This window comes from Anas platyrhynchos, chromosome 1 (genome assembly GCF_047663525.1).
Source record: "Anas platyrhynchos isolate ZD024472 breed Pekin duck chromosome 1, IASCAAS_PekinDuck_T2T, whole genome shotgun sequence".
NCBI classification, from domain to species: domain Eukaryota; kingdom Metazoa; phylum Chordata; class Aves; order Anseriformes; family Anatidae; genus Anas; species Anas platyrhynchos.
The window spans coordinates 106,303,914-106,322,986 of record NC_092587.1 but is presented as its reverse complement, the minus strand read 5'-3'; positions in this window follow the sequence as shown (position 1 = coordinate 106,322,986).

Below are 19,073 nucleotides of genomic sequence, written 5' to 3'. Positions count from 1 at the left end.
TGGTTATCCGTGATAGTTCAGTGTTCTGAATCTAACCAGACCCCCAGACGGTTAATGCATTTTTGGTGAATGTCTGAGCGGACCCCCAGGCGGTTAATACGTTTTTGGTGAATGTCCGAACGGACCCCCAGTTTTGGTGAATGTCCGACTGGTTCAGTATTCTGAATCCAACCGGGCCCGTAACGGTTAATCAGCTACACCCCTTTAACGCGACAGAGGTGTCCCTGCCCATGGCAGGGTGGGCTTTGTTCATCGTTATAAAAGAACTGATATTGTTGTGGCTCATTTGGAAGTCATAACATTTATTTGTAGCAGGAATGGGAAAAGAATTGAAGTTTATCTACTGAATCTTGGTAATGCTTTAATTTAAATGAGTAGAGAATAAAACACAACCTAATTACAAGCTTTTGAAGATTAACACGTAGAGCTTAGTCACTTATGGATATCTAAGGTGGGCAATCTTAAAGGGCTTGATTTTCCACAGTTCTGTGCTTACAGTTTTCTGAGCATCCTTTTTAAGTGTTACCAAACTGGTCACCATCTTCTAGTTGCCATTTAAAGTTTTGACTATTTTCATAACAGTTAAAAGATTGATTTTGTCACTAAACCTTAAAAGGTAAGTGCTATGCAGTTGTTTTTTCTTCTCTCCAATCTGAAACTGACCTGAAGAAGTTCATCTCCATTGCATTAGGGAAGATCAGAATAGAACTTGATGATTCCTGTAGTTTTAAGAGATGCACATTTAGAAAAATCGGATTCACTAACACTTTGTTAGCCTAGAAAATGGCATTATTTTGAGATTAGCTTTTGCAGGTTTGCACTCTAGTGCAAACAAGGTTTTCACAACTAGGAAATTGTTCCGTGACAAAACGGGGTATGACAATTTGAAGATGTGTAAAGACTTCCAGAAATTGCTTTGGAATGGGTATCAGCGATTCAAGGTAGAGCAAGCCACTGAAGGCATTGCGCTTTATTTGAAGTCCCTAACACTAGAACGATTTTATCTCCAACCCTCTCCAGAATAGGGGCAGGGCATGACAGGGGAAGGATGCCTTGGTTAGCAGAACTGAAACTGGATTTCATGCACTCGAACAAAACCCTGTTCAGGGAGAACAATGGACAAACATTGTTGTCTCTTTGCCTAACAGCAAGTGGTCAAGGCAAGAGCAGAGGTGCCACAGGAGGATCAACCGGCGACAGGGGGCAATCTCTCCTGCACCAGGCTAGACAGAGCTCTTGGCGTCAGGTGCTGGAACCCAACCTTCTTCAAGGCATGGGGGGAGAAAAGCCTTTGCCCACCAGCATGCAGGTGCAGATCTGCAGACATCTGAGGTGGAAGCAGTGGTGGCAGGCATGCCTGGCCATGTGCCTGACAAACTGCATCTCTGCTGCAGCACAACTCTTTGGTGGTGCCGTGCTGCTGCTGAAGCTGGCTGCAGCCTACTTGATGCTCAGGGAGGTGTCTGAGTCATCTAGCTGCACACCAAGCATCCTTTTGATGTAGTGCTCTTGGAGGCACCGGTCAGCCTGAGCCTGCGGGAGCAGCAGGAGGGCAGCACCGTCAGGCAGCAGTGGCAGGACTGTGGCAGAAGCTCCCAGGCTGCTTTCAGTGAGATCTGGAACCAGCGGGTGCTTTCCTCCACTTTCAGGTAGGAGCCGGAGCTGCTGCTTTCAGGTAGTAGCAGGGGAAGCAAGGTCTAGGGAAGAAGCGATCCCCTTGAAACACAGCTTTATGTGCTTCTTTGGAGTGGAAACACCCGTGGTACAGCACCAGCAACAAGTGCTGGACAGCAACATCTGCTCTGGCTGCCTTTTTGGCCACTGTCCTTCAAAATCATGGGCCTGGAGTGTGCAATCATTGACCGGCAGTGACTTCCTTTAGGAACCGGAAATATTAGGAATGGAAAGAAACACTGAATAAATGTTCTTCTCCAAACAAAAGCAGCACTTAGGAAAATGCCTAAACTGAAGTTAACTGGACTGCTGAAGTGGTAAGTAAGAAAAGAGGTTTTCACCTCCAGGTTGCTTACTTAATTCAAGAGCTGATCTAATAAGAAGCACCATGCAATGGTGCAACTGTGGGCCTGCATGAGCTGACTTTGCTTTTTGCTGTAGTTCCAACATGACACGAGCTACACTTCCTGTATATAATCATAAAATAATCACCCAATAGCCTGAGTTGGAAGCGACCCACCAGAATCATCAAGTCCAATTCTTGGCTCCACACAGGACCACCCAAAATTTAGACCATGTGTCTGAGAGCATTGTCCAAACGCTTCTTATACTCTGTAGGCTCAGTGCTGTGACCGCTGCCCTGGGGAGCCTGTCCCAGTGCCCAAGCACCCTCTGGGTGCAGAAGCTTTCCCTAACCCCCAGCCTGACCCTGCCCTGCCCCAGCTCCATGCCGTCCCCTCGGGTCCTGTCGCTGTCCCCAGAGAGCAGAGCTCAGCGCCTGCCCCTCCGCTCCCCTCCTGAGGGAGCTGCAGGCTGCCATGAGGCCTCCCCTCAGCCTGCTCCGGTCGGGGCTGAGCAAACCAGGGGAGCTCAGCCGCTCCTCACACGTTTTGCCCTCTAGACCTTCTATTTACCATTTCCCTAGCTTCCTTTGGACACACTCTAACAGCTCTATGTACTTCTTATTTTGTGGCACCCAAAACTGCACACAGTGCTTGAGGTGAAGCCACATCAGTGCAGAGCAGAGCAGAGCAGAGCAGAGCAGGACAATCCTTTCCCTCAGCTGGCTAGGAATGCCGTGCCTGATGCAGCCCAGGGTATGGGTGGCCCTCCTGGCCGCAGGGTACGCTGTTGATACCTATTCAACTTGCCACTGACCACAGTGCCCAGATCCCTTGCTGCAGGGCTGCTCATCCCCCACTCTGTATGCATAGGCAATGTTGCCCCAACCTACACGTAGGTGAAGAATCTGTCGCTTGTCCCTGTTAAACTTCATACGTCAGTGATTGCCTGGCACTCGGACTTGTCAAGATCTCGCCACAAGGCCTGTCTATACACAAGGGAGCTCACATCTCCTCATAGTTAGTATGATTTGCAAACTTAGGATTTATTCCATCCATAGTGCATCCAGACACTACCTCTACATCGAACCTTTCCTTTCCAAAAAGGGGCCCATTTGACCCTGTAGAGAGGGGTGTGATTTAAAAGGCTTGGAGAACATCACTGGTTTTGTTGAGTTGCTTTCCACACTGCTAAAATATCAAATCAAAGCATAGGAAGCCAATCAAAGAAACAAGGGGTTGTACATCTACTCTGTTATGTCATCAGCAAAATCTGTATAGGTTTTATTCTGGTTGGACCTGCAGAGCAGCCTCTGGGAGACTGCTGACCTTGAGGAGCATCGCCTGGGTACACAGCTATTCCCTTGCAGAAGCGGTGCTGTGGAAATCACAGAGCATTTTCAAGGAGTGGCAGGAAACTAGGAAGAGATTGCTACATTCTTTAGTTCACATTGCTCGGGCAACTGATTTCCCTCCCCAGCTGGAAAACGTAGAGGGACATCAAGGAGGCCAGAAGGGAGCTATCACACGGGGAAGGGGAAGCAAGGTCTAGGGAAGAAGCGATCCCCTTTCAACACAGCTTTATGTGCTTCTTTGGAGTGGAAACACCCGTGGTACAGCACCAGCAACAAGTGCTGGGCAGCAACATCTGCTCTGGCCGTTCCACTGTGATGTCACTGTGGTGACTGCGGGTGTCACGGTGATGTTCAAGCATCTCCCACCAGAACGCCCAGACAGACCAGCTGGGTCTCACTTGCTGACTGGCAGGACAAAGACTGAGCTGGCCACTGAAATGGCTTCAGGCGGAAGTTTCAGTGAAGATGAGACAAAAGAAATTAAAAGGGAGCCGCTTCCAGCAGAAACTTCACCCGTTGCTGCTCCAGACAAGCCGGTTGAATCCTCAGAGTCCCCTTCTGCTGAGCCTCCGGGACAGGATGGAGGAGCAGCTTCTGATGGTGCTGCAGCATCAGTAGAGGGGGGAAAGGATTGCCCAGCTTCCACTGATAACCGTGAGAGCAGACGCGGTAGTTCTTCTGAGGAGCGTGCTGTCAAAACCAATGTCTTCTCCTTCCTCAGTTTCCCAACGAAACTGTGGTACCTAGTTGAAAGCGACGAGTTTAAGAGCATTTGCTGGGCTCGCTGTGAAAGCTGCATTGTGATCGATGAGGAAATGTTTAACGTAGAAGTGCTGGGGAGGACCGGGCCGCAGAAAATTTTTGAGGCTGACAGTGTGAAGAGTTTCATTCGTGAACTTAACCTGTATGGATTCACCAAAATGAAATGGACCTTCCCAAGATCTGCCTCGCTTCCCAAATTCATGGCAGAAGATGCATTTTCTGCTCATAGGAAGGTACATCACTTGCTCCACACATGAACCAACACTCACGATATTCTAGTGGGAGATGGGGGGGGTTAAATAAAGTAGGCCTTGGCAATAGAGGAGGTGAGGACGACAGTAAATGTTCTAAACTTAATGTCTTTCTCAGGCTGGTGTCGAGGTATTTGTCAGGTGGCATTGATGAGTGGTAGAAATGTGGATACACTATATTTGGGTTATACTCAATGAGTTTAAATTAATGGAATGGAAATATAAGTAAATTGGGCTATGAGGAGTCTACTCAGTTTAATATAGTTGCAAGATCTCTTGCTGTGCAATATCTGAATTCTTGTTTCAACTGTCGGATGCACATTAGCAGGGTAGTCTTACCTTTACCTCTATGTTAATGCTACGCAGAAGCATCTGTCGAGTCATGGTAGCTGGGTTTCTCAATCAACGATTTTTTATTATTTTTGGGAAATGGTAGCAACTAACTCTCCTCCTTTGCATTTTTTCAGTTACTCCTCTACCACAACCCCAACTTCAAGAGGTATTCTCCCCACCTGCTCATCAACTGCAATCGCCGTGCCGCCCTGAAGAGGAAAGCCATGGCTGCCCCTGCAACACAGGCGGATCTGGATGCAAAGTGCCCCAGCAGCAGCAGCTCAGGCATCCAGCATGGGCGGGGAGCAGATGCTGGGCAGGAGAAGGACGGGATGGAAAAAGCTGCAGAAGAAGACACGCAGACAGCAGCCCCCCCAGGGTCCCCTCTCCCAAAGCGCCAGGCAAAAGCCCCCCCCCAGGCTAGCGGTGCCCATCCAGCCTCATGCACGGATGCTCCCTCCCTGCCAGGCCCCGCTGCAGAGGCAGCAGGCAGGGACAATCAACAGCCTCCGGCCTCCCCCCAGCTGCCAGCACGCAGCAGCCAGAGCCCACCTGCCTCTCCTACTCCCACACGCTACCACTTTCTGCCTCTCATGGGACCCGCCTTGCCACCTATGCACCGAAACGCGGCAGCTGCGCGCTTTCCCGGGGCTGCCAGACCTCCCTTGCGCCCACTTGCAAGTCCCGGGCTGGCAGCAGCCTCTGCCACGGCCATGCCAAATCCACCCGACTGGCAGCCCTCAGCACCCCCACACTGCCCAACTTGCACCTGCGGCTCAGACAGGACAGCTGCAGGCGATGGGCCGGCACCCTAGCGCAGGACCCACTAGGGATAGCAGGGAGAGCGGCACCCACTTCCAGGTTCAGAGTTGTTCAGAGTTGTTCACAGTTCATAGGCTGATTGTTCTGAAAATAGTTGTTTGCATAATAAACCTTTTACAGTTCTCCTGTGTCCATTTATTATTATTATATACATTTTTATGGTGTAACCTCAGATTGAGTTTGCTTTTCTTTCCTCAGAAGGAAGGACAAGCAACTGTTCTGACATCAATGTGATGGTTTTCTGTAACAGTCAAGCTCTAGGTACTTAGCTGTAGAGAGCAAAAGACTGGGCATGCTGCATGCACCGAGGATGCTCTTCCTAATGATGGCTTCTGAGGGCAAGTTGAGAAAGTCTAATTAAATAACAGCATTTTAATTAGAGAAGACTCAGAAAGGGAATGCCACCTTCATAGTAGGATGAATGCTTACAAGGGAAAGGCCCTACATTGCCAGGCAGTAACAACCTGTGCTTAAATTTCTGAGCTAACATTCATGAAGGTGCTGAGAAATCAAGTGCTTTGGAGAGGCATCCCTGAAAAGCAAGAGAGCAGAGTCCAGAACTGATGAAAAGATATGTATTTAAAATATTGATATTTCTAGAAATGTTGGACCACTCGGTGGATAAGGAACTGGCTGGATGGTTGCACTTGAAGAATTGCAGTCAATGTCCAAGTGCAGAACAGTCATGAGCGGTGTTCCTCAGGGACCAGTCTTGGGACCACTGCTTTTTCATGTCTTTGTTAGTGTCATGGGCAGTGGGGTCAAGTGCACCCGCAGCAAGTTTGCCAGTGAGCCCAAGCTGAGTGGTGCGGTCGACATGCTGGAGGGAAGGGATGCCATTTAGAGGGACCCGGCTCAAGAGGTGCACCTGTGAGAACCTGATGGAGTTCAACAAGACCAAGTGCAAGGCCCTGCGCCTGGGCCCTGGGTGAAGAAGGGATTGAGAGCAGCCCTGAGGAGAAGGCCCTGGGGCTGTTGGTTTGATGAGAAGCTCAGCATGAGCCAGCAGTGTGGGTTTGAGGCACAGAAAGGCAGCTGTATCCTGGGCTGCATCAAAAGCAGAGTGGGCAGCAGGGTGAGGGAGATGATTGTCTCCCTCTTCTCTGCTCTTGTGAGATTCCACCTGGAGCCCTGTGCTCAGCTCTGGGGCCCCCAGCACAAGAAGGACACACAAGTATGACAATGAGTCCAGAGGAGGGCCCCAAGGATGGATGGACGAAGGGGCTGGAGCACCTCTCCTGTGAAAACACGCTGAGGCAGCTGAGGTTGTTCAGCCTGAAGAACAGAAGGCTCTGGGGAGACCTTACAGTGACCTTACAGTGCCTAAAGGGGGCCTGCAGGAAAGCTGGGGAGGGACTCTGTCAGGGAGTGCAGTGACAGAACTTTTTTGGGTAATGGTTTTAAAATAAAAGAGGGTACAATTAGATTAGATATTAGGAGGAAATTCTTTACCCTGAGGGCAGTGAGGCACTGGCACAGGCTGCCCAGAGAAGCTGTGGGTGCCCCATCCCTGGAGGTGCTCAAGGCCAGGCTGGATGGGGCTTTGGGCAGCCTGGTCTGCTGGGCGGTTGTGGTGTAAATGCCTGAAGTAACTAGGAAAATAAAACTAACATTCACACTTTTAAGGAAAAGGTACAGCATTGAAGAGGCTTTCAGGGTAGGGCATAACTGCATTATCTGAGCGTTCCCTAGGCTCCCAACCTTAGATGCTATCGCGCTGGGGAAACTTGGTGTGCTAGCTCTAAGGAACACCACGGAGCGTGGAGTGGAGTGGAGACACCACGGCTAGGCTCTGTAATCAGGTGGGGCCTCAATTGTTCTTGTGCACAAAGCTGCACTTTTTGCCACCCTAAGCCAAAGACCTGTCATCTTTTGACAAATGCTGTACCCTAGTGTACTTTTTGCTCATTATAATATCATTATAATACCAAAACACACCTCCATCCCAAAAGCTACCCGCCTCCAAGGTGCGACCACCCCTCACTGAGCATGCGCCCTGAATTTCTCGGAGCCTATTACTTTAAAGGGAGACGGGAAAACTTTACACCAATCATAACTAAGATATGCTTGACTAGAGCCACTCAAGCTCCACCTAAAAGATAGAAAATAATATAAATTGGCCCGAGAGAGCGGGGATGTTAGGGAAGATACCATCGTCAGGGGAGATACCATCCCGAGGACATACAACATCCTTAGGACCTCCTGACTCCTGGGATCAGTCGACGGGCTGAGCCTCTCTTCCCCCCCCATTGGGACGCCTTTGGGTGAGATCTGAATATTTGCTTATAAATCTCTATATAGAGTCTTTGATCCTTTCAACGCGTTTATTTCTAGGCTGTGCACCTATAACACCTATAACACCTGTAACACCTGTAACATCTATACCATCTATAACATCTGTAACACCTATAACATCTGTAACGCCTATAACACCTATAACACCTGTCACATCTGTAACACCTATAACACCTGTGTATTTCGTGCATACTAGCTTGCTTTTGCAGACAGTCACTATCGCCGGCAATCCAAAAGAACCTGATTATCTGTTGCTGTAATAAACCATACTTGATTGCATTGTGATAGCTCTCATTAATGCAACTAGGGTGAGGATGGTTATCCGTGATAGTTCAGTGTTCTGAATCTAACCAGACCCCCAGACGGTTAATGCATTTTTGGTGAATGTCTGAGCGGACCCCCAGGCGGTTAATACGTTTTTGGTGAATGTCTGAACGGACCCCCAGATGATTAATAAGTTTTTGGTGAATGTCCGAACGGACCCCCAGGCAGTTAATGTGTTTTTGGTGAATGTCCGACTGGTTCAGTACTCTGAATCCAACCGGGCCTGTAACGGTTAATCAGGTACACCCCTTTAACGCGACAGAGGGGCACAATCACTTACCTCACCCTGCTGGCCGTATTTCTCTTGATATAGCCCAGGTCACAGTTGGCTTTCTGGGCTGCAAGTACACGTTTGTGTTTGGGATTGCAACAACCCAGGTGCAGGACCTTGCACTTGGCCTTGCTGAAACTTCATGAGGTTTGGATGGACGCACTTCTTGAGCACAACAAGGTCCCCCTTCCTTCTATTGTGTCAATTGCAGCACTCAGGTTGGTGTCATCCACAAACTTTCTGAGGGTGCACTCAATCCCACTGTCCATGTCACCAACAAAGATGTTTAGTACCAGTCCCAGTATAGACCCGTAAGGAATACAATTCATCACTGGTCTCCTCCTGGACATTGAGTCATTAACAGCAACTCTTGAGTGTGACCAAAAAAACTACTCAAATAGGGTGGTCTTTCTATAACATATGCTGGCAACAGAAATTCTAAGCAGAAGAGCACAGCGTTATGCTAAACTCCCACACAAGACTGAACACCTGCTTAGCAGGTGTTGCCTATGCTGTCCCATTGGCCAAATTAGACAAGAACCATTCTTACAATGTTTTAATGGAATCAAGAACATATAGGAAGAATTTGATTAGAAGCATGTAGAACAGGTAAGAACCCCAAAACTCAACCATGGTTTTGGAGACAATTATACATTTAAAGAATTCTTTATTCTTAGTCTAAAGAAATACATCTAGCAACTAATTTTTGTCACTTTATGAACAAGATAAAGTTGGAACACACTTTCAGTATATCCCTTGCAATTTATTTCCTAGCACTCATACCAATAATTTCTCCATTACTCTTGAAGGCTGACCTTTCAGTGGCATGTTAAAGAACTAATAGTTTAAACAGTAAATATAACTTTTGTGTAGCAACACCATTCCTCATTCCCCTGCATTTCTACTTTACACAATATTACCTCTGGCTGTCAACATTTTCAAATTATCTGCTTTCTGCAGGAAACATATTTCTCAAGGGCTAGTGTGGTTATAAACAAGGCAGCACATTTTCTACATTACTTTTCTTTGTTATTCCAAATTAAGGTGATATGTGACAATTACATCCCAGAGCATAAACTATAGTATATGATTAAAATTAGTTTCCAATATTTTTCTCTTTTTCCATCCTCTTTTCATTAATTTCTGAATAACTTTACTTCCTTTTGAGGCACTTGAAGCTTCAATACAATTGAGAAGTTCCAAATGTCTTGCAGAAACAAAATTTTCAACTTCTATACACACACATCTCTGAAAACTTAATCCATATTACACAAAGCACTCTAAAGTGGTCTCATAGCATCAAATTCAAGAGAAATGTAACTGATAGAACAGTAAACAAATCAGAAGACACAAGTGTGTCTATGGAAAGGCCAAGTCATGCCAGACAGAGGAAGAATATTAGGCCTTCCAATCAGCACCAGAAAACTGGGAGATGTCCTTTACCATACTGCTCAGAAAACAGGACTGGTTTCCCCTCATAAAAGGGGAATGAGATATCACTTGTTCCCAGAAAGCAGTAAGTATGGCTAACTGAGAAAAATGGAGGTAAGTTGAGATTTTTTTGAGACAGGACTACTACAGTAAAATTGCTCAAAACCATGGACATTTCCCTCTCTCTTCCAGCCTGCCTAGCAATGTATGCCTTGAGAGGTAAGAGATTTAAGTGTTCAAAATGTTTCTCACTATGATTTTTCAATAACTTATTTAGTAAACAAACACTGTCTGGCAAGTGAAATGTATAGTAACTAAGCCTCGAGAGTCCATAATAGCTCATAAATGAGGTTACAGAAGGCAAGTGTCTTCACAGCAGCTCTAAAATCACAAACCAGGTGGAAAGACACCTTCTGTATATTCAAAGAACCTTCCCCATAAAAATGTCATTATCAGAACCATGATTACTGTTAGGGGGGACTCAGTGCGACACCTGCTCCAATGAATCTTGAAGTGTTTATATCCAGGAACCTCTGGAGAAGAGATTAACTTAAGCAGCAAAATGCAATTATGCCAATTCCAGCTATAGCTAGATGAGAATCTTCATCAAATAACCCAAGAACTTAAATATGATGGGCAACATTCATAGTTATGGGATGCATTGAGACTGAGAAAAACAGTAGAGGAAAACTGACAGCCCCTTAAATAGCTATCCCCTTGCTGATTAGAAAGACCACAATTTTCTTGAATCTGGATGCTTTAACTTTTGACTGTTCTCTCAAAAGACCATAACAGATGACTTGCAGTAAGTTTAATGAGGAATAAGTAAAGTGAATAAAACCAATTACTAACAGCTTCTTGAAGTATTGAGTTTTCCATTATTGTACTTGAAACACATCCTGAAGGTACAGGCAGAGTGATGTCCAGAAAAGCAGCTACATCTGCATCACTCTGTTTTCTTCCATATGCTTATTCATTCCCTCCCTCCTCCCCAGACTCCCAGAATAGCACAGTGGAGAAAAGACAGTACAGGAATCATTTGGGATCAGATAGGGCAGGCAGGGCGAGAGAAAATGTCTGGAGAAAGTTGCTGGTTTACATATATAATCACTATTTTTTCCTCCATTCAATTGCAATTATAAGCTGAAATTAACCACCTCCTACAACAACCACATTTAATAGTATAGGCAAAGGCTCTTGATAAACCAGATGTATCTTAATAGAAAAATAAAGGTGTAGATAATTTCACACCAACTTAGTCATCAGCATTCACCCATATGTAAACAGACACGCATGTTTATGATTTGCAGGAGAGCCAGGTTTGATCACAAAAGAAGGTGGAGAAAAGTTCGGGTTAGGTACAGTCATCCAATATAAAGCAACCATGCTTGTTCTAGTAATTACTTTCCCCAAGATAAAAAGTTTTGTTTACAAGTCACCATGTGGGTCTGTCCTGGTTTCAGCTGAACTAGAGTTAATCTTCTCCATGGGGCTATTATGTTGCCATATTTTGGATTTAGGAGAACAATAATGCTGATAGCACACTGATGTTGCAGTTGCTGCAGAGCAGTGTTCACACAGAGCCAAGGCCTTTCCAGCTCCTCCTGCCAGCCAGAAGGCTGGGGGTGCGCCAGGAGCTGGGGGGGGAACACCGTGTGACTACAGAATTAAGTTATTCTCAACCTTTGTCACACCATGGAAGGTGTTCAAAGACTGCAAGGACAGTGAGCAATACACAGCTTCTCAGAAAGCTAGGTAAGAGGCACAAAACTCCAACAAAACTCTTCCTACAGCAGTGATTTTAAATACATTCTTCCCACCACACATCACCACTCACCTGCCACATACTGCTATTAACAATAGAGGAAGTCACATGAGTTCTCCATTCAGCTTCTGATAAATACTTTGGTTTAGCTTAAATCACTGGTTTAAGCAATTTAGGTTAACCTGACTGATTTTGCCTGAAGGAAATCAGGGAGTACATAAAAGGGGCTATACTGGTTGAACAGTGGGTCTAGTAAGTCCTGACAAAAGAGCAAACAGATAAACCAGAACATTTTAACAGCTGTAAATTTCACTAGCTGTAAATTTCATCTCTCGGCACAAAGCTAAATTTTCAACACTTACTCCAAGAATGGCTGTAATTTTGAGCATATGTCAAAATGGCACAATAAGGAGAAACCAAGGTAGTTCTGAGCAAGCCAACAAAGATCCCAGGAGTAATACGACTACATTAGTGTATTATATGTTTTATGTTTTTTTCTTTTTCTCATGGTTGTAGTGACTGAAGTTCAACCCTGGACACAACAATGACCATAGTGAACAAGTACACAGCCTAATGCAGAACCAAACTGGTACAAACGTATCAATTAGACCACAAAGGAAAAAAAAAAAAAAAAAACAAAAAACACACACACAAAAAAAAAAAAACAACAACCTCAAATATGCTTTGAATAACATATAGATTTATAGAACCCATGATCTCGTGATCTCATGATCTGTCAAGATAATATTTCATAAAAAGAAATTGTCAACAATATTATAGATCATGAATAATTTTTTTTCTTTTTTTAATAAAAAAAAAAAAACAATATAGATCTTAATACTGTGGAATCTGAATTACAGAGTTAACTAATTTTAGGAATCTCTAATAAAGACAATAGCTACCTAACTGATACAAAATTAGAATGGTGCTTCAATTCCTCTTTTCTAAAATGCATGAGTAATTAAATGAAAATGGAGAACGGTCCTTCCCTACTGCCAAGAAAAATAAAAGGATTAAGACATTTTCTCAGATACAACAAAACTCCAGAAGTATTGTCTTTTGTTTCTCGTCATCTTTCTTCTTCATTAAGCAAGGCCATTTCATGAATTTGAAATATTATGAGTCCATGGGCTGATGAGTAAAGACAAACACAGAGTATGGTTTACATGGCAGCTCTGTCACACTTTTCCCCCTTTTCCTGGAGTCATCATAGTCTGAGTCTACTAGCCTGATAGGTGACTTGGGACACCTTGCCTCTGATTCCTACTTTCTAAATGAAGTCCATGATGCCTTCCTACTTTAGAGTGCTGTGTCTGATGTCAATATGAATCAAGTGCAATTTTTCACCCCCTGATAGTCACTTAAAAAAAGAAAAGGAAGATATTAACACAAAATGTCCATTTAAGCTAAATGTCCATTTAGTAATTTATGAACTCTTCCAAAAATCCTTTTGAAAAGAAAAGGTCAGAAAAAGATGCTCTTGGAAAAATGTCTGACTTTCACAAGTAGTACAAGGCTAGGATAGTCTAACTTCTTGAGTAAGATGATGATAATTTTCATGGACTAAGAATTAAAACTGGCTGGCTGCACATGGAATGCTTTAAAATCACAGTTTTGAAAGAGCCACACCATGGAGATCTGTTAACTTGTTTTGATTAAAAAGCTGAAGTAAGAGACGAATTGCAGTTCCCGTATACTGTATTTAACACCATCATGGCAAACTTCAAAAATATGTAAAAATTTCAGGCAAGCATAGTGGGAGACAATACATTTGTGCTGTGCAGATCACAACATCAGAGATCTGCACATGAGCTAACACTTCTACTCCACCCACAAGCTGTGAATGAGAGATTACTAGAAGCACAAGATCAGGCAATTCCTAAATATCGCAAGTCAGGCAGGCGCGGCAGGAGGCCGGCGTGGCTGACCAGGAACATTCTTATGGAGATTAGGCGGAAACAGAGAGTGTTTCGCTACTGGAAGGAGGGCCAGGTGACGTGGAAAGAATACAGGGATGCTGTTCGTGTTTGTAGGAAGAAAATTCGTGTGGCTAAAGCACACCTAGAGTTGAAGCTGGCTGTGTCTGTGAGAGAAAATAAAAAGGGGGTTTTTAGATATGTGAATGGAAAAAGGAGAACTAAAGAATACATAGGGCCGCTCCTTGATAGGGAAGGTCTCCTCACAGACGATGACATAGGCAAAGCAGAGACGCTTAACGCCTTCTTTGCCTCTGTCTTCAATGCCGATGATGGGCTTCGGGACCCAGGGTGCCCTGAGCTGGAGGACCGGGACGGTGGGGATGACAAACTCCCAACCGACCCTGAACGTGTGCGGGATTTGCTACTCCACCTGGATCCCTACAAGTCCATGGGTCCGGATGGGATTCATCCCCGGGTGCTGAAAGAGCTGGCGGACGTCATCGCGGAACCTCTCTCAATTATTTTTCAACGATCCTGGGAGTCTGGAGAGGTCCCGGTAGACTGGAAGCTGGCAAATGTTGTGCCGATTTTCAAGAAGGGTCAGAAAGAAGACCCTAGCAATTACAGGCCTGTCAGTCTCACGTCAGTGCCTGGTAAAATCATGGAGAAGATGGTTCTCGAACGTATTGAGGCGCACCTGGGGGACAAAGCAGTCACTGGTCCCAGCCAGCATGGGTTTGTGAAGGGTAGGTCCTGCCTATCTAACCTGATTTCCTTTTATGATAAGATCACCCGTATGGTGGACCAAGGGAAACCAGCTGATGTGATTTTTTTGGACTTCAGCAAGGCTTTTGACACGGTTTCCCATAGGATCCTACTGGACAAAATGTCCACCATACAGCTAAATAAAAACATCATACGATGGGTGAGCAATTGGCTAACGGGCAGGGCCCAAAGGGTTATGGTGAATGGCGCTGCGTCAGGCTGGCGGGCGGTCACCAGTGGGGTCCCTCAAGGCTCCATTTTAGGGCCGGTACTTTTCAATATTTTTATAAACGATCTGGATGTAGGAATAGAAGGTATTTTGAGCAAGTTTGCTGATGACACCAAACTTGGAGGAGTTGTGGACTCGAATGAGGGTGGAAAGGCCTTGCAGAGGGATCTGGATAGGTTGGAGAGCTGGGCGATCGCCAACCGCATGAAGTTCAGTAAGAACAAGTGCCGGGTCCTGCACCTGGGATGGGGAAACCCTGGCTGCACGTACAGACTGGGCGATGAGACGCTGGAGAGCAGCCTAGAAGAGAGGGATCTGGGGGTCGTGGTAGACAGCAAGTTGAATATGAGCCAGCAGTGTGCCCTGGCAGCCAGGAGGGCCAACCGTGTCCTGGGGTGCATCAAGCACGGCATCGCTAGTAGGTCAAGGGAGGTGATTGTCCCGCTCTACTCTGCGCTGGTGCGGCCTCACCTCGAGTACTGTGTGCAGTTCTGGGCACCACAGTATAAAAAGGACATGAAACTGTTGGAGAGTGTCCAGAGGAGGGCTACGAAGATGGTGAAAGGCCTGGAGGGGAAGATGTACGAGGAACGGCTGAGGGCACTGGGCCTGTTCAGCCTGGAGAAGAGGAGGCTGAGGGGAGACCTCATCGCAGTCTACAACTTCCTCGTAAGGGGGTGTCGAGAGGCAGGAGACCTTTTCTCCATTAACACCAGCAACAGGACCCGTGGGAACGGGGTTAAGCTGAGGCAGGGGAAGTTTAGGAGGGGGTTCTTCACAGAGAGGGTGGTTGCACACTGGAACAGGCTCCCCAGGGAAGTGGTCACTGCACCGAGCCTGACTGAATTTAAGAAGAGATTGGACTGTGCACTTAGTCACATAAGGAGGGGGTTCTTCACAGAGAGAGTGGTTGCACACTGGAACAGGCTCCCCAGGGAAGTGGTCACTGCACCGAGCCTGACTGAATTTAAGAAGAGATTGGACTGTGCACTTAGTCACATGGTCTGAACTTGGGTAGACCTGTGCGGTGTCAAGAGTTGGACTTGATGATCCTTAAGGGTCCCTTCCAACTCAGGATATTCTATGATTCTATGATTCTATGATTACTCTTTACTCATAAGTAGATAAAGAGCACATGTTAAGAGACCTGCTGATAGAGTTCAAGAAAGTTCATTATTGCCCAAATCACACTTGGGAGTTCCTGCCACCATCTTTGTGGCAGCGTTGCTGGTTGATGCTACCTGCAGCCCAGGCAAGTGGTTGGTCTCATAAATGTTTACACTCATTCAGGAACCTTCAATAACATATTTGTTTTAGTAGCCTGGATGAAAATAAAAGAATTGACTAAGGGTACACTCAGTTAAGACTGAAGGCAAACTTACGTACGACAACGCTATATGTTTAGAAAGAACAGTTTGGGCATTTTGCCTCCAGCCTCTCCAGTGAACACTACAGTATGTCTTCTGATGCTTTCTTCAGCTTACAACTTCCTTCAGATTACTTTCCAGATTCTTTTCTTTTTTTCTTACCATGTTGTTATGCTTCTCATCATATCAGTCTTCAGCTTGTGTGCAGTATTTGGTATTTACAGGTGTTAATAGATTAATTTCTTTAAAGGAACTGAGTTCACATGCCAATAGTATTTAAAGGATAGTCTTTCACTTAAGATGAACATCAAGAAAGTATTAGAAATCCTATTTTTAAATGTGATCCATTATAAATTCCTTCCATTTTGCTCTTTTTAAGAGAAGTTTCTCTGCCAACTTCTACACAAGTATACATTCACGTGTTTCATGAGAAATCCTGAAATTTTTCAACCTGAAACTCACTTTCATACTCAACTAAAATAATGTGTGAACAGGAGCCTTCAACTACAAAGTAATGTGAAAGGGCACAGAAATGTATACAATGCTAGATCTGATGCTGGAAGGTCTCCTTCATAAAGAGAAAAAAAAAAATAAATCCGTGCATTACTTTTATTCAGTAGACAGACTTGTGATGCTGGTATTGTAAAAATACAAGCGTCCTCTTAACAAAAATAACAGTAAGATCATCTCACTGGTAACAGATAATTAAGCACATTTAATGCCAGAAAAATGGAGAAACATGCTACATTAGGAAGATGCTTTCCTCCACGTCAATGTTTTAGACTTCAGTGTACTTTAATGTATTATAACTGAACAGCCTCAAAACAGGAGTACAAAATACAGTTAAGGTCTTTTACAAAAAACCTCATCCACCCACAGAATCTATTTTCCCTTTCATACTAAAAATGCCCAGTAGCTCTAATAAAACAGAAAACCAGAAACACAGAAAACCCAACCCCTCTTTAAAGCAAAGACTTGCAAGAAATTGAGAAATGCATTCAATTACTCTAATCTTCCAGACAGTGGTTTTGATGAAAAAGTCAGGCTACCATTACATCCTTGTTTTCTGAAATCATTCGGAAGGCTTGGCTTTGTTCTCAAGTGGAATTCAAACAGATTTCAAAGCCTTAGTATTCTGATTGGGGAGGGCGTTGTTGCTTGTTTATTGCTATGAGACTGAATTCTTGTTTTAAAAGCAGCCTTCAACTTTTTAAATCCTTGCCTATTGTATATTAAATTACATAGTTCTGCCATGAAAACCCAATGAGGTCCTAAACAGATACCCAGGCTAAAATAGACCAGATACCTGTGTTTGATTTTGGTAGTACTGTACAGCATGTACATCATGCACAGCACTACAGTCTTTGCTTCCTTCCAACAGTAAACTTGGTTGTTGTCACTTGATTCACATCCCTGAAGCCAAGCATATGTGAGACACTGGGCTCTCATGTCAAATGCACAACCAGAGGAACAACTCATGAGATTTCAGTCACACTTAAACATCCTCACTTTGGTGAAGTCCTTTGACAACTTTGTGGAAGTTAGGAGGAGTATTCTAAGGGAAGTCACTATAATAGCTACCCGTATGTATGGCTCAAGTAAGACCTTTATTATACCATCCCAGCTCTCTTCCTCTTTATGATCCTGACATGCTCTGGGAAAAGACAAAGCACAAGTAATTACTATGAGGTAGGCTCAACCAAAAGCTTTTGCCTCCCTCTGCCCTGTTCTAAGGCTTTAGGTATGCAAGGAAAAGAGACAAAGAAGCAAAGATTAACTCTTTACATCTTTATATCCTTGTGACATACAAGGGGCAGAAACCAGAAGGTGATGGTAAACCATATCAACATCAGGTGAGAGCAAAGTCAAAGTCTAGCAACTATTGGCAGCTTCTGTTACCCATCTGGATTAGAAAGGTGCAAAAGCATGAAAGCAGTAAACTTCAACTAAGGGAATGGCATCAGTTCAGCCTACCAGTCAGGACCCTTTCACCTCACCAAACCCAAGTAAGTGTACTCTTCCCTTGAGTCCATGGTGCTGGTTATAACTGAACCAGAAGCCTTTATTAGCAGAAGGAGAGGCTTACTAGAATAAAAATCACTATCTGCTCTGCTCATCCCACTAAGAACATCTTGATTTTTTTGTCAGCAAGTAGTGTGGCTGTATCCTGGTGAAACCCCACTTCTGGATCCACCTGTGGTAATGCTTTAGTTGTTCTCTAACAGCCACTTCCTATAGATTCCAAAGGTTTTCTGGACCTTCGATTTCATTCGGTATAGCTGCTCCATCTTAAACCTTCCTTGAATACAGTGACAAAGTTTTAGACTTACATATACAATACTACAACTAAGGTTCTGAACTGCTCGTGTGGCCACAAACCATTCATCCATCCCTAAAAAATATGGCTCAGCACTTACTAACAGGAGATTATGACAAAATCTTTCGAAAAATGCAGTTTACAGTGTTTAGGAATTCATATTTGGTTCAGATGCAATATTTCATTTATTGTGAGGAATACTGAGATTCAGGTAGCTGTTCATTTGTTTTTATTGTTGACAAATTAGTAAGATTCATTCAGTTTATTTTTTAAAAGGTCATTTATAATTATTTCAGAAGGAATTAGTTTATTTTAATTCACAGGCAAAAACACTTATTTTTCAACAGCTATCAAAAACGCGTGCAATAATTACATGCAAGGATAAGATCTCCATGCTAACAGAATGTAGAGATCTCTCTGCCTATTATTCCCCCAAAATAAAACCCTGTCTGAAAATTTTCTAGAGTTAACCAACATTTTTTGCTGATGCTTTGTGGAATTTTCTGAAAACAAGCTGAACAAACAAAGTTGCAATATTAGTGAGACATCTAGAAAATACTTCCTATCAGCTCTTTTGTCTCACTGATCTCTAAAGTAAGAGTATTAATATCTTCTAGCTACTGTTGTTATCATCAAACAAGGAGTAGTTTTAGAATGCACTGGAAGCAGTTTGTCTTTTCTCTACAAAAATATCAAAAGGAAATCACAAACTTTTCCTTTGTGCTTCTAGACACAAACTAATTACTGTTCCTTACAATGAAGAGTACTAATTATACACAACGGCTTTTCAGAGGATAGGCACTTTTCAGCTGTCTGTTTTGGCACAGAGAATAATTCTTGTTCCTCTTACAT